Here is a 17,344-nt window from a genome sequence, read left to right on the forward strand (position 1 = left end):
AGAGAGAGAGAGAGAGAGAGAGAGAGAGAGAGAGAGAGAGAGAGAGAATATGAATTCAAAGCGATGGCATTAACTGTAAAGGGTAATCAAAAATTTAAATACCCAGAACTAGATAAACAAGCAGGCCCTTTCATAGCATTTAGTTTCAATACCTTCTGAGCCCTATCTAACCATGTAACCAGGATGGATTGCTTTTGGGTGCATATCTTATTATCTAGTTATAGCCCCTAAACATTTTGGATTCTAACTCTGAAGACAGATCCTGCCCCTTTGGATTTGCCTGCTCTTCAAGAATCATTAGACTGACCCCCACCCTAAGTATGGGACTTTCAGGTTTTCAAAAATGTACCACCATATAAAGACTCTCTCTCTGTCTCTCTCTGTCTCTGTTTCTCTCTGTCTCTGTCTCTGTCTCTGTCTCTCTGTCTCTCTCTCTCTCTCTGTCTCTCTCTCTCTCTCCTTTCCTCCCTTCCTTTGTTTTCTCTGCAACTTAAAGGGTTGGGCTTCTGTTGAAAGCAAGTGCACCAGAGACCATTTCCCCACTGCAAATTTAGTATTGAGATGAGATCCCTTAGAGTGCTGTAGGTGCAGCCCTGAAGCAGCTTGGCAATCCACTCCTGGGGGCAGAGTCCTGCTTTCCCTGACAGTATTCTTTAAAATGTTCTTGTAAATCCCATTTGTACTTTGAAGATTTCTGTTAGCCTCCTGCCTCAATCCACCCCTGACCTCTCTTGCCACTTCCCATCAACACACACCTTTTAAAACTTCTGAGTTTTGGAGAGAGAGAGAGAGAGAGAGAGAGAGAGAGAGAGAGAGAGAGAGGAATCCTTCTTCTTCCTTCTTTCTCTGCATGCAGACTGAGTGAAATTTAAAACACATCTCATAGATCAGTTTTCCTCCTCTGATGTTAGACACAGTCCACGACCCGGATTTTCAAATAGCCAGGCAGGAGTCTGCAATATTTAATCCAGCCAGCTATTAAATGTCCTCAGGCTAAATCAGGAACACAAGAAAGAATCCTTACCGGATAATGATACCAAAAGTAGTTGGGTGGAGGGAGGGGGAGGGGCAAATAAGGGGCCGACAACTCCAGAAATAAATATCTTTCACTTGGAAAACTCTGGTTTTAGAACTCCCGTCAGAATAATAACAAATCGAAGAAACATGAAAGAAAAATCTTTGTTCAAGGATATAGTTTTAATGAAATACAGCAATGATAACAATACACACACACACACACACACACACAATTAATGACTGCTTCAGAGACTCCGCTTTTCCTTTACCTATTAGGGACTAGGAGGGTCCGTAATGTGATCCCGTCCCTCTTCCTGCAGCCCCTTCTTTCCCCAATTAAGCCAGAACGGTTGTAGTGAGGAGCCCGGCCGCGGACTGAGGCTGCTCACCACATCTCCGCTCCTGCTCCAGCGCTTGCATTCCTACAAAGCCAGGCCCAGTGGGACTGGGCCTAGAGGTACTTGCCTTCTTAAAAGGGCAGGAACCTTCACCTGGAAGCTAACTTTCCCGATATCTAACAGGGGAAGGCAACAAATGTAGCACCAGGCAGATGGTGTTCCCCAAATCCGCCTGCCATGGCTCCCCACTGACCTGGCCCAACGGTTTTTGTTGATTTAAACCTTCGGGAGGGATTGCAACTGAGAGAGCAAACGGGGTTGAGTCGGGGAGTAAAGCCAGGAGGCCGGGCTGGAGATCGCCCGAGAAAAATGCAAAGACATTTGGGAAGGGGTGGGGGTGCAACCTTTCAGGCAGCAGGGACCAGGTATTTTGTCAGCCGCATCTGTCACTTGTAGCAGTGGACAGATAAAACCATCCCTTGATCAAAGAGGTCCGTTCATAAATCACCCGCAAGAAATGGATTGTAAGGAGTAAAAGACACGTGTCGAACAATCACGACCCGGAGTAGGCTCCCCGCCACGCGGTCCCCGCCGCCCCTTCCCGTGGTTTCCCGGCGCCTGGGCTCCCAGCTGAGAATGGGGGCGCTCTCCTTCCTGGCCCTCCCCTCCCCCAGCCCCGCCGCCCCCTGGCCTCCGCCTCACAAGTTCGCTCGCCGGGGCCAGCCAGGTTTCGGGTTTGAGATTTCCATACGATCTTGACTCTTGGACTGACCACGCAAACAGCAGGGCAAGTAGATGGATGGAGTCTTTATTTAACTCTGACAGGAGACAGGAGAGTGGGTCTCTCAAAATCGAAGATATCTCGCATTCAGGTCCTGTCCTTAAGTTTCTTTTTCCTACTCTTTCCCACCCCTACCCCCACTGATCTTTATTTCCAGAAAACTCGAATCTCTGCAAAGTGTTCTGGAGGGTAGAGTTCAGCAGGAGCAGAAACGGTCCTGACGTGTGCTGTGCTGCATTCCGGAATATTTGGGTTCGGAAGGTCAGCACGCAGCTCAGTCACCCCAATGCCCTATCTAGGAGTAGCCGCAGTCCTGGGCACTGGGATCAACTCGGTTCTCTTTCTCTCTCCCACTGCCCGCACCTGCTTCCTCTGGTTGACACAAAGCAGGCGAAGGCGAAGGTCCAGTTCGTGCGCTGAGCGTCCGGACAGCTGTCGGAGGACCCCGGGAACGCGTGAGGGAGGGCTGAGAGGCTGGTGTCGCAGTCCCCAATTTAAGCCGTGTTAACGAACTTCGTGAATCTGTTTGCAGGGTTTACAGCAACAGACCCCCGCCCCCAGTCCCTTCTTCCCCCCCCCCCCCAACTCCCGCTTCAATGTCTTGTAGATAAGCGGGATTTTGCATATAATAGGTGTTTATGGTTCTGGAAACTGCTCTTTGATCTGGGATTTGAGGGGTGGAGTGTCTGAAGGGTCTCTAGACGCTTGTCTGATTTGAATTCTTTTCAGGATGATTTATGGCAAAAAGCTCATTTCTGACACTTCCAGATGCCAAAGCTTTCTTACCCTCCAGAAAGGGCAAGGAAATCTGCTTCAAACGGCCACTCGCAGAGGTACCTAAGACACCTAAGGCTTTCTTGCCTGCCATCCCAAACTGGCGATGTGTTCTGGCCACCTAGGGAGGCCAGTAGCCTTCCCTGCCTTCTAGGGAGTGGGGCAGGATCTGAGGTGGCTAAACTACGGCATGAAACCGAAGCATCCGCCTGCAAAGTTAGGCTTCTGCAGCAAGTCTATTTTATGCAATTAGGCACTAGCTCCCCGCCCAGTCGGTGGTTTGGCGTTAATGCGATTTGACCCCCCCCACCACCACCATGTGAAGTAGGGCAAAAATAAGCCCTCCACTGGGACCCCTGGCAGTTTCAGCCTCCAGCCTCGGCCCGGGGCCCGAGGCAGAGTGGTGCGAGGTCCTGGTTCCCGCGGGGTGGGGGAACCGACAACGTCCAGAAGCTGCTCAGGCTTGGGGGTGGGGGGGAAGGCGATGTCTTTCGGAAAGCTCCCTGCAGGCTCGGGACAGCGAAGCGAGGCCAGGAAAAATAATCCTAGCGACTCATTTACTGCAAGCTGCACGGTGAGGTTGGAAAGCTGGAATGCGCACCGCGGCAGGGGGGCAGGTCAGACGATTTTAGCGGACCCCTAGGGCCAGCCTAGCTGAGTATGTGCTGAAGGCATTTGTCAACTCGAAGCCAAAGGTGGGGCCGACCCTTAGTAGCCTCCAGTGGACGCTTTTCTCTAAGAAATGTTTCCCACTGGCTTATTCTATGTAACAGATTGGGTTGTGATGGGTGGTGGTGATGTTCCTATCCCTTTATGCCAGTAACTAAGGCAAATTAAGGAGGGACTGAACCTGCAAAGTTCAGCACTGCTTGTGGTATCTGCTAACAGAGAAAGGTTTGCCCCTGAGAGGTGCTCTGAGTGTGTGCTTAGGCGTCTTCCAAACTGGAATTCGCACTCCTTGGGGGAATCTGTACTGTTGATGGGCGAATCTTTACTATTTTCGAGGAATCTCTGTATTGGGGGAAAACTGCACTATTTGTGGGGATCTGTGCTGTTTTAGGGAATGTGTAGTATTTGAAGGAATGGACACTATTCGGGGGAATCTGCACTGTTTGGGAACAATACTTCTCTGGGAACTTTTGGTATGGTCTCCATTCCTCCTTTCAGTATTAGTGATTTGAGGGTTTATGGGATGTAGTCTTAAGAAGAAAAAAACTTGGAATTCTGGATGACAGAGAATATATCAATCCTCTCAACAAACTCTGTAAATTTTCCTCATTCTCCCCAACATTACAAGCTAAGAAACACTATCAGAGTTGACTAGGTTGTAAAGAATCTGTCCTAATTGGAGCAGCTAAATTACAGGCCAAAATTGTATGATTAGATCTTTCTATCCTTCCAAGGACAGCAGGAGAGTTGTTGTAAATCTTTGCCTCTATTTTTACAGTTTAGTTGGGACATTAAAAGACCTAGCTCACCTCTTGTCATATATATATATGTGTGTGTGTGTGTGTGTGTGTGTGTGTGTTCAAGAGCACAGACTCTTAAAAGAAACATTTTCCCAACTTCAAACCTATCAAATGTTTAACAGCTGAAGGATATTCGTCTTTCGGAGTCTTGCCAAAATGTCAATAAAAATTTAATTATTTCTGAAACATATGGGAGTACTTACAAGACCCCAAAAATGTGATACCAAGTATTGATATTAAGAGGAAACCTATGATATACTTTCATATTTTCCAGTCAAGGCTTTACATCCCTGAAAGATTCTACAAGCCACAGACATATTTATTCTTCCTGACAAGGTTTCTTAAAACATCATGAAAGGCAGGTTGGTGGCTAATAGGGTCACCTGTGTTCTCTGTAAGGAGAAATCATAGTGGCATTCTAATATATTTGCTGTTTGTTTTCTGTAGAAACCTTTCTACCATTTCTGTAATAGCAACGACCATTTCACTGTAAATGAAGGGACAATATCCAGTGCTATGGTCATTTCTGTTACCAGCTAACATCGATTGCTTTTCAGTATGCTGTATCTAAATTTCTCCCTAATCTGTAATTTTGCCAGGCTGCAAGATGAAAGGACATTGAAAGGTGCTATTGGTTGTTATTTCTTTAATTGGCTATAATAAACAAGACCCATGTGTGACTTGGGATAGACACCGATGGATTTATGAGTAGTCTTTTGATAAGCTACTTCTGTTTAAAGGCTGCAGTTTCTTCTCCACATATAAGTTCCAGAAGACCTTTGAGATTCAAAGCATGGCATTGGAACCCCAACTTGTGGAGTGCAGGGTGTCTTCCAGGCAGCAGCTTCTCTGGGACCATTCCTCTGGAACCCTGAGAGTTGGTTTAACTTCCTTGTTTCTGTTTTAGTTGTCCCTGGAGTTCTCTGAAGTTACTGGAGTCTTGGTTAGTTTCACCCAGAACAAGCAGGTCCCAGAATCAATACTGCCGAGGTGGTGGCAATTTGCACACCTTTTTGGTTGATTACAAATAAGCTCTCCATCATTGGAATAAAGTTTCCATTTCCCTCAGTGTTTAGACTCATTTAGTTCAACCATGTAATTTGTAGGAAGGACTAGAAACACAAGGTTTAGGGGCATTTTCCCTAGAGTGTTGCTCCTTCCTTTACTTGGACATGCAGTTTTCAGATTTTAAGAGGCATAATAAATCCAGAAATCACCTATGTACCAGAATTACCAAAGAAGCTATTTCCCAACCCTCAACCTCTCTTCTACAATTAACTTTAGATAAACAGCACAGATAATAGGATCATGACTGTCTTTTCATAAGTGAAGTGGGAAACAGCTCTTCATAGCTGCTTAATAACTGGCAAATGGTATGTTGGATACAGAAATAAGTATTAGTCCTTACATTTTTTTCATTCATACAGAATAAAGACAAGTGTCTTTACTGAAGTTAACCTTTGTCTTGCAACATCTTGAACAGATGTAAATTTCTGGATACTTAAAGTTTATTTTGACTTTTTACAATTTTTAGTTCCCAGGCTTTACTTGTGGTAAGGTGCCCTGAGACTATTGTTTTTGTATTAATAGGCATGATTACTACTAAGAATGCTCTTATGTATCAAAGGTGATGAAAAAGGAAGGATGACTAAACTAACATCTGCAGAAAGTGTTGGATAGGCTTCTGGGACTTCAGTGTGCCCTGTGGAGTAATTAAGGAATTGCACAGAACCCAAGAGGAATGTATGGTCTGAAGTGGATTTTCCCACTCCATGCAAATGATTCCACAGGTCTTTTCTGTGTGTGCCATGAAGTACAATTCTTAACAATCGAACATGCTCCTCCAGTGGCTAATGAGTTACAGTTACAAAGAACAGCTTATGGTGATATTCTAAGTTACACAGAAAGACAGTACCCAGGTGAGAAGTGAAAAAAAAGTCGGTTTCATATACAGTTATAGGTGACGTTCGTTTACTCCTGAAAATTGACCTGCTCACTTATCTGATGATGCAGATAAAATCTTAAAATTCAGGTAGATCAACAGAAGCATTTTAAAAGAAATGTTTACTTTTCCCCAGGCACTTGTTTTCCAAGTGTCAGGTTGGAGGTGTGGCCATTGTGACTTCTATTGACTAAATGAACTAGTACTCAGTTAACAAACCTGTCTTGGATCTCTCTAAGGTCGAAGTCCCTTCTGTGCAGAAGTGGCTATGTGACCTTGAGAGAGGATAAGCTTCTAACTAAACCCCTCATGCCACCTGAGCCTGTGAATTGAAGCCTCCTGCCATGGCTGCTTTACTTGTTTTTCATGATACTTTGGAATGGGGCTCTCCCTGGAACCACAGAAGGGGAAATCAAAGCAATACTGCCTTAGTACACTGAAAATGTGAACCCAGTGTGTCAGTGGAAGCTCCAAAGTTCTCACTTTGTATACATTTGCTCTCATTTCCGATATTTTTTCTTCTCATCAATCTGAGTTAACACCCCTAAATTGATATCCACTATTAACCCATAGGTCCTTTTGATACAGATGCATGCCAAGCTCTCTGAAACAATTCCAGCACCCTACTTAGCACCAACACCCAGTCCTTTTGAACATTTGAACTAGCATCTTTAGTCTAACAGAAGGTCCTGAGACAGAGAGGCCACAATCCTCTTCTACAGAAACAAGAAGATCACAACATTGAGATTTCTGTACTTCTGTAACCAACAAGTTACATTTTTGTGTTAATTGTAAATTTATGTTTGTAATGAAGACCCAGGAAAACCAAAGCAATGTTTCAAAAGATAGTCATTAAAGCACCATGATTCAAACATTCATTTTCCCTTAAGCATATCGTGTTTAAACTAGCTATGAAGCTCATAGCTGTCCCTTGCCTACAAGATCTCATTGTTGAAATAAATGAAGGGATGTGTTTGGAGGACTTAGGTAACCTGCAGTACAGCATTAATTTCCAGCCCTTGGTAAAAATCTATCCTTAGTCAGTGAGCATCTCTTAAAATCATATGTGGCAGCCTTGGTACACCCAAAGCAGTAACAATTAAGTATAATAAAAGGCTAGCTTATTATCAGATTATCTTAATGTCTGTCAAAGTTATTCCATTTGATTGTTATTTTGAGCTCCAAATAAGCTCTGTCCATATGCTTCAAGGCTAACTCTGAGCTACCTGCCTTGAAGAATACATCCCATTTCCCCGACCAACCGTTTAGAGATTCATATTTTCTATTCCTCTGTTGTAAACATCCAGCACGGCTTTGTCACCTCTTAAAGCGAGTAATCACTCATACATAAGTGTAAGCAGTCCAATCGTTAACTGTGGATGCCTATACTTTTTACGTATTGAATATATGCATATGCTATTGTAAAGCCAAGAGTGGTGGTTTAGAAGCTGCTACTCAATTGTGGACTGAAAAGAAGCATTCTGAAGAGAATTTCAATTTGGTATGATTAGTGTGAATGGAGAAAGCTGCTTCTCCACCCGGATTTCTGCACTCCCCCTTGACTCTAGAGATGCGGTGAACGTGCATAATTTAAGGCAGGTGGTCTGCATAGTGGGCTGACCACAGAGAATGAGAGACTGTGCAATTGATACCCTGACGGCTGCTCTTTAATAGACTTTAAATAGACTTTGACTATTATTTGGCTTTTGGCTATTACATTTATTTTCACTTTCTTTCAAAGGCTTTTCTCTTTCATTTCGTCATTTTTCCACACACTGAAATGTAACCCTGGTCCAATATCACCAAACAGAGGATTTATCTATATTGTCATCAAACTAAATGCAAACAAAATATCAAAGGGGAGCAGAAGGCACAGCTATTTTTGGCTCTTGAATGCTGACAGAAAATGCATGCATTTTTCTTTGCCTAGGTAATAACAACATTTTATTTTTATATAAAGCCTTTCATCTGAGAATCTCAAGGGCCTTTGAGGTGTCATTTGGGTCTGGCATTCTTCAACCGGCTGCCCCCGAAGTCTCTTTTAGTAATGCAACTTTGCTGTTGGATGTAGTTTCTCAGCAGATCTGCTCTTGGCCTTGAGTATCCAGAGGTCCAAGGGCATTAGGTGTTTCTTGATTGATCAAACCAATGACCAATGATGACATTTTCAAAACAACCCTCAGAGGAAGATGGGTGGCAGTGGTGATTATTGAATTTGCAGGTGGAACTGTTGTGACACAGCAGGGTTAAGTGACTCACCTGAGGGACCACAGTAGAGCCTTTGTTCCTGCTATAAATGGGAACCCATGTAGCAGACCCTCAGCCTGGCTATCTTTTCCAGACACCCTGCCTATCTGTGTCTTCTCCTTTTTGATTCACCACTCAGAGAGGAGGTTGAGTTAGCATGTGACTGAAAGATTCAACTACAAGGAGGAAAAGAACAAACCTTTAGAAAGTGTGAAATTTAGAAATCAATGTATTTAAATGAGCCTAAATTAAAATAAAAGGAATATGGGGTAAATGTCAAAGAGATAGATAGTGTGGTTTTTAAGTTCCATTCCTAATAAGTAAGGGAACATTTGTTTTAGAGTGTCAGGGTTTTGTTGTTCTAGTTTGTTCAATTTGGTTCTTGGAGACAAAGTCTAGCTATGTAGGTCTGACTGGTATGGGACTCATGTACCTCCAGCTGAACTAGAATTTGGGGGAGATCCTCTAATTCTGCCTTCTGAATGCTGGGCTTATAGGTGTGCACCACCACACCCAGCTGAAAAAATATTCATTGACATAAGGCAGGAAGCAAAGACACGGTGCTGTGTCATGTATGCCATTCATATACATCTGGATTTATACATTAATTTATATGGTTATGTTAATCATTTTAATTTATATACAACTTAATTATCTTACTCTTTGCTTTGGGTTGTCAGGATGAAGAACTCTGAAGTCTGGGCTGTTTCTTCTTGGCATCACTATCATTATGTGATTAACTGTTAACTAGTATTTCATAATTCAGGGTTATTCCACTTAACATTTATGGTTTAATATCCTCTTGGGACAACACATCATAATCTACATTTAATTTTAAAATTCATGATGAAGTTTGGGCCAGAAATGTGTACTTTAAATGTAAGACAGCCCCAGTATTTTATTCCAGGGAGAATAACTAATAGAAGGAACATGTATACTTTTCATTAAGAGAGCTTTATACAGAAGGAGACTAGTTTTCATCTGAGATTAATTATATTTTTAAGAGAAAAATTATTAAACAAAATATTTGGTTTTTTTGTTTCCCTTTCCTTCGTTTTGTATTTAATTTGACCTTTTGTTTTGGAATGCAGCTTTCATAGCAAATGTTTATTACATGTAGCCATAAACAAAATTCTTGAACGGTATTTATGTCATCCATATTGACACCATCACTCTGTTCTTCTCATGGTTGTTTTTCAAAAGGAGTCATCTTAGATGTGTGTTTCCTAAGATTAGAAATCCCTAGGTCCGAGTGATGTGACTTAAATAGTTAAGAGAAACGTGTTCCTCCGCATAGCACATTAATTTCCCCATGTCTGGAACAGAATTCTCAGAGTGATATGCCCTGTTCTTTATCTGTGCGTACCATCTGAGGCCCAAGCTCTCTTGTGATCAGCTCCAGAAGAAATATGTATAAACAACCACGAGTAATGATGAAAACGACTTCAGATCTTGATCGTCTTACTTGGTCTGAACGTGAGAGTCTAGAGTCTGCCCTGCATTCTGGTGCCATCAGCCTCTCTCATTTGCAAAGCCTCCCTTGCTCTGTGCTTCCTCGACATATGGGTGAACTCCGAGACAAACCGTTCAGTTAGCTCCATGAAATAAAGAAAAAGATGCTTAAGGAAGTTTCTTTATTGGGGAATCTCAGTATGGGGCTTGCTTTTATATATTTCTTCTAGGCAGTGATCAGACCGTTAATACTGCCTTTTGGATTGGCATCTAAATTATTGTTTTTAAACCTATAAGATATGTGTACTTTATTCATTTTTCCATAAACAAATGTTCACTTTTTGATGTGCAGTTGAGTTAGTTTAGAATATCAAGAATAAGAGAAGTCTAGTTTGAGCTCTGCATCTTGGTACTGTGTTTATAGCCACATAACTGAATCTATTTGGGTATTAGGTTATCTGTCACTGAGGAATGGAGTATATCACTAATGTTTGCACTCTGTCATTCTATGATCTAATATCTTTGGTAATCCATCAATAAAATAAAATGGTATAAAATATTATTTTGGAGATATTCTTCTCTGTGATGTGAAAAGCTTTACATCTATAAGATCAGTTAAAATATTGTTTTTCTCAAATTATAGCTTAGAAATTATAAATTGAAGAGTTTTCAAATTCTCCCAAACTCTGAACCTACCTTCTCTGTAGTTAAATAAAAAAAATAGGGGTTAATAACTTGATATAAGAACAAATACAACAAGAGCTATAAATCAATACCAGTTATATTGCTGAGAGTTACTCTTTCCTAAACTTGAACCAATGAGCTTGAGTCTTTAAAATCACTCTCAAGATGCCTTAACCAGTGTTATAAGTGTTATGAGACTTGAGAGCCTCTGCACATGTCAATTTACAAAACAATTAGCATTCTTATCATTGATAGTTGATTGGTAGGTATAGGAACTCATCTTGACAGCAAGTGTTAGTTCACATCTGCACCATAATTCCTTATTTTCACATCCAATAGCTCTAGATATCTCTAAAACTTTTCTTAGGATCCATGTTCTTTAGGGTTTCTACTTCTTGTTTTGTTTTGTGGTCACTAACCACGAAGAAATTTGCCTTTTTTACAAACACTGGAAATAATTTACTGGTTTTAGAAATATTAAACCACAAGAAAAAAGAACTTCGAGAAACATTACGGGGCTGCCGAATCCCTCAAAAAACCCAGGAAATTGAGAGTTAACACGGAGGCTCTGATCTAACTCTGTCAGGGAGTTAACGGCCCCTGAAGAATGACAGCTTGAGCGAAGCCCACAGATATGGAAACTTAGCACTCAGCATTGTGCTGCCAGAGGGATGTAGTAGAGCAGAAGGCACCCATAGTTAGTATAGTTTATCTGACACAATAGCATTACTGTTTACTTACTACAGAATAACAGTGTAAGCATCCAACCTCATTACAGAGAGAACATTTGCAGGTTCAAAGTTATCTAATACAACAAAGTCTATTTTAGTTTGTTGCATAGATGTAGTTCATATTCAGATTTGACAAAAATGAGGTTCTTAAGTGAGGTTTCAGTGATACTTGTTTGCATAATTTATGCTCCTGGCATATGGATGAAACTATGCTGTTCTTCCACGTTCTTTCCTAGTCACACCCAAAAGGTCAGAATATAGTTCCTGGATGGGGGGGGGGGAACCCTGTGTTCCTAATACAGAAGACAAACCTTTATTGTCAGAGAGGGTGCATGTTTTTCCCCCAAACACTTTATCTTATGCATTGTTCACATAGAAACCGCAATTCAAGAAACAGTCAAGAAAAAAAATTTCTGTTAACAAAATCATTTAGTCTGCATTTCTATTATCATGTATTGAGTTTATCTAAAATTATGCATTTTAAGCTGGTGCCAAGGTAAGGAAGGAGCTGTTTCATCTTGTTATATAATGAAGACGGGGTTTGTGGAGGTTTGAGGGGTGTCAATGTTCATTTACATCATTCTGTCAGTTCCCAAACAGTGCTATTCCAGTTTAGAAGTCTGAAATGTATAATTGGAAATCTTTAATTGAATTGAATCCGATTACATATAGGCAAAAAAACCCTACACATGCAAAATTGTATGGTTTTCTTCAAGACTTTAACATTGTTATTTCTGTTCTGATGGTTAATTGTTATATAGTGTAGAAAATATGCATTGAATTTCAATTAAAATGTTATATGACAATCATTTTACTTTTAAATAAGTTATTTGTTATATAAGCTATTATAATTAAGCTAAATTTATATCAGTATGTCCTTCTGGGTTGAATTTAATGCTTTGTATCTCTTTAATCTGTAATATAAAACTAAAAGTATTGGAAGTCCTGGAATCGTCCACATACCTTTGTGAGCACTGAGCTGCATCACCACAACAGGATAGGTGCAATATTGAAATAATTGCCTTTGAACTGGAGTTTTCTGAACTGAACCATGACTGTTAGGCCATGGGTACTGGATCCCGTCATTTAGAGCGCTGTTGTTTCCTTTTGTGTGAACAAAGGGAAAAGTGACAATGTCCATATGCACCAGCTACATGTGTAACCAGAACACTAAAGATAAATTTAGGAAGTCACAAATAAGCAGTTTTTCACTTAAATAAAAGAAAATTAACCTTTTTTTGGGGTGACTTTGCTTCCCCCGAAACATTTTTTTTTTTTACTTTTAAAAAGAACTCTGTTTCAAAATTGATTATAAAAATGAGGTATCTTAGACTGTTTTACTTAAGAAATGTCTATTTAAAGCATAGAGTTTTATTTATTAAAACCTAATAATTTGCTTGAATGTACTAGTAATTTCAGAAAACACTAGTAAAATAAAAGGCATTTAATTATTTATTAGCTAGCAGTGAAGACTTTTATTGGTAGGAAAGGATTAGGTTTTGCATCATAGAAACATTTTTCATGTGAATCTTTATGTCTTAGCAACTAAAATTTAGTTTTTATACTTCAATATAAAAATGTTTAAAGTGTTGGTGCATAAATATTATACAATGATATGTTTCCAGATTCTGAAACTAAACTATATTTTCTCACATTACATATTCAAATCTCAAGCTGATATAGGGTAAAAGTTATATGTGTAATAAAGTTATTAAACCTATAAGGCTCATTTCCCCACCCCCAAACAGGGAAATCACATTACCAAGGACAGAAAAGAATATAGGACTCAAAGATGTCATTAACATACTTCTAATACATTAACTATAGATGCTTAAAAAGTGCCTCTTTACCAGCAAGGAGTCGACTATTCTATTCTGAGCTAAAAGGACATTTGACACATTTACATAGCAAACTTAGTCAATGTTTGGAAATGCTTTGTAGTGGCCAAAAGCTGTGCATTTCCTTCTGTTGACCTGATTCTCTTCTTCAAATAAAGCAAATTAATAGAAGATGCACCACACAGGATCACTGCAGATGTGCGTACGCTGCACAGCTAATTGCTCTTATTTTGCACAGTCCAATCCTGCACATGCTTTAATTTACATTTGCCTGAGTTAGCTTTTCAGTGAATTAGCGGCACTCTGCCACACACTAGATAGTAATGTGCTTGCATCACCCGATTATCTCAGATACATTATTGCCTCGAATCCATGCTCCTAATTTCCTTACCACCCACACCCATCCCTTTCCTCTCTTTGGAAGGCTGATTTGTGTTAAGAAAGGACCACCAAGCCATTAACCTAGGCCATAACTAGCATTGTGTGTGGAGGACGAAACTCATGATCATATCACATTAGCTCTTCCTCCTGCACTCTCCTTGTTTCTCCCAGTGCTTTCAAGAGGCAATAACTTCAAATACCTCGCATGGAAATGATAAACTGCCTGTTGTGCCTTTTCTTTGAAGGCGTTCTCCTGCAGAGTATCATATTTAAATAAATTGCCATTGAGTTTAGCAAGCAGCACAATCATGCCCATTGAGGTAGAGTCTTTTGATCATATTTGGTAATGCAATCAAGGATCACATGAGGATTCTCTAACAGGCCAGCCTTGCTGTGTGCTAAATAGGCGACAGGAGAGAGAGCATTAATTGCTCTGAATCCCACTGACATAACAAAGCACACCTGTGTCCCATATACTCCGGTCCCTAAGGCAATCGTTCCGTATACCACCAAAGACATTTTTTTTTCAGTTGATTGATCAGTACTTTTATAACAACTACTCGACTTTTTAAAATGCAGGTATACTCTTGCTAAAAACAAAGAGCATGTGTATATAGACACACACCATTGTTGTACTTTTATGCAAGGGAGTGCTCTAAATGGTACAGGACCCATAAGCACTGGGTCTTCCTCTCTGCTAATTGACTATACAGTTACCACCTCCCCCATTGGTATCCCCTCTTTCATCCCTACTAATGGAAACAATAGCTGCCTACTTGCTGAAACCATTGTCTTGAGGATCATTGGAGATAAGAGTTAAGAAGACCTTTAAACACAGAGCTTTCAAAGCACCTTACAAATGAGCTGTTCTTACCGACTATATGACCATGTGTGGCACACACTGTATATAAATAGTGAATAACAGCCTGTTCCCATTGTCTCTTTGCAAGTGTTTTTGTGGTATTACTCTTGCTGAAAAAATAGAGCTTGGGTATCTTTCATCTGTAAAAAAACACAGGGTCGCTAGTGGGGACTTGCTTGCTGAAAATTAATTGAGGAAACATGGGGACACTGTTGAACTACAGCAGATGGACTTAGAAAGAAGCACCAGATGTGGAAGAGGGAGCTTGGGAAGAATTTCCTGCTGTAGAGTCCAGCATTCCGACTTTCTGTTCCACTATGAAATATGAATGAGACAGAGCTAACTGATGGTATCCCAAGTCATTTCCTGCTGGCAGACACTTTGATGACCTCTTACCCTCCCTAGCCCCTGACACTCATGCTTGCTTGATAGGACAAGAAAAGTGAAAGAGAAATTTAAAAAATGGAGATAGCAGCTAATAAAGATTTCTTTTCAATCTCTGCTGCGATCGGTTTGCAGAAATTCCATTTTTCCCCAGAATGGTTCAACTCAGAACACTGTTCTCCCATCAAGAGGAAATGTGGAAGGCTAATTCCAGGCAGATTCCTCAATTGTCTGTCAAAACGACAAAGAAACTAGGGCACAGAAAGAGCACAGATTTAGTCCTCCACTGAGAGTGGTGGTTGAAGTTATAAATACTAAACAGTGTTTATTATCTACACATTCTTACAGTGAATGGAACACTATTATCTCTATTTATTAATGGTGAAATATGTGACCTCCATTTTACAAATAAGACAGTGAAGGTTGGAGAGGTTCAATTTACCCAGAATCCCCCATAATTAGTTGACAAATTAAATGTTCAGTTTAAGTCTGTCCAGTTGAAAGCAATATGACCTCATTCTTACCCAAAAGCCAATAGTCAAAATGGCCCCTGTAGTGGAATTGGAGAAACCAAGCAAACTATACCCTGACAGCATTTGCATACATTTTGCTAGAAAAGTCATCAAGATCCAGCTCTTCTTATACTTAAAGCAGAACAAAATAATAAGCTTTTGTTCTAAGTACAGCATGGATAATGAAAAACTGGGTGGCATTTTATAAAGGAAAGAAAAATTGCATGTCTTTTCTCAACTGTTTTTCTCATAACTTGACTTCAACTGACCTTATTAATCAGGACAATGAGGAAAACTTCACAAGGCCCATGAGTCAGCCCATTTTGGATTCTCTGTGTCAGCAAACAGCCTCAGAGCACAGCCACAGGATTTTCACACGGTGCATCTTTGGCCATTTATTTCAAGGGAGGTGGAGGGAAGAAAAGCAGCCTGCTTTGTTGTGCATTCAGGAACAGTTAAAGTCTGCATCCCCAGAGGCCACTGGGCAGTTTTGGGCTTGGTGCCCACATTGTTAAAACTGTGTTTGTTCTCAAGTCTCTAGAAGGATTTTTTAATATTTTAAATATTCGTGTTTCTTCATGTTCCTTCTCTAGTCTCTAGAGAAATTGTTTAAATTGTTTGATTGATCTATTTTTAGGGAACAACTCAGTTGTAACTCATTAGTGGAAAGACTTATTTTTTTCGAGCTTTACAGTACTTTATATAGATCCTCTTAGTTATGTTCCCATAGTTTCTATCAATTCAGAGTTCCACCCTCACCTGATATTTAAAAAGGCCTCATTAATTAAGCAGTTTGTATACTACTGAGAGCCTTTCTTTTCAGCTGCAACATAATAAATTCTAAAAAAAAATAAGCTAAGTATCATTTTTTTCTTTTTATGGTCAATTCTAGTGATTGAATTTTAATATTGGAGTTATGGTTCTTATTGTCCATAGGTTATAAAAGATCGGTGAACTGAACCAATGTGCAGGCTATGCTCACTGTCTCATTGCCCAGACACTCTTTCACTGTAACTCTGGTTTCCTTGTGACAGCTAAGCATGTGTTATTATGCGTGGAGATCAGTCCTTCTGCAGTTTTCACACTTGCTACATGAGTACTGAGGCCATTTTCTATAGAAGATACATTCAAAAAAGATTATCTAGATCTGTGATTAATCCTGCTGCTTTATTAAGCCGTCTTATTTTGTGTTTCTATCATCATCTCAGAAGATGAGACTATGATCCTTACCTTTTCATGAAAAGAAGGGACAGCATTTATCTGAACGATTTCATTAAGTCCTTTCCCAGGTACAGTCAAAGTTACATAGTGTGTGTATGGGGGAGGCAGTAAGTGTTGCAAGGCTGGAACTGAAAATAATGTTGATTCACCGGGATGAATGTTTTTGTTTTTTAGCTGTATCCCTTTACTTGGCACTTCTTACTTAACATGCAGTGATTCATTGCAAGCACATGGGGACTAAGGATGGCACACGGGGACTAAGGATGGTACACGGGGACTAAGGATGGCACACGGGGACTAAGGATGACACACGGGGACTAAGGATGGATATTCCTCAAGTGAGAAGGGGGTAGCTGCTTCTTTTTTAATAGTAGATAGATGGTTTATATTAGGTCGGAGGGAAGCTTGCCTGGGCTACCTCCCTCATATTTAGAGGCAAGCAAGCACCTGTATATTGTTCGCTGGTGCTGGTGTTGGTTCTGGTGCTGGTGCGGTGTTGGTGAGTGTATATATGTTTTAAATTACTGAATTTTCCAGGACATTTAGGCTTATAAAAAAAAATAAACCCTCATACTCAGGAGCAAATCAATCTCTGGTTTGATTTAAGAATCTTGGCAAGTTTTAACAAATGTTTTGTAATTGTTGACATGAAGGAAAGACGTAGAGGAAGAGAAAAATAGAAGGCTTTGGAATACATGCGTGCGTCACTCA

The sequence above is a fragment of the Grammomys surdaster genome, unplaced genomic scaffold (genome assembly GCF_004785775.1).
Source record: "Grammomys surdaster isolate TR1022 unplaced genomic scaffold, NIH_TR_1.0 188, whole genome shotgun sequence".
NCBI classification, from domain to species: domain Eukaryota; kingdom Metazoa; phylum Chordata; class Mammalia; order Rodentia; family Muridae; genus Grammomys; species Grammomys surdaster.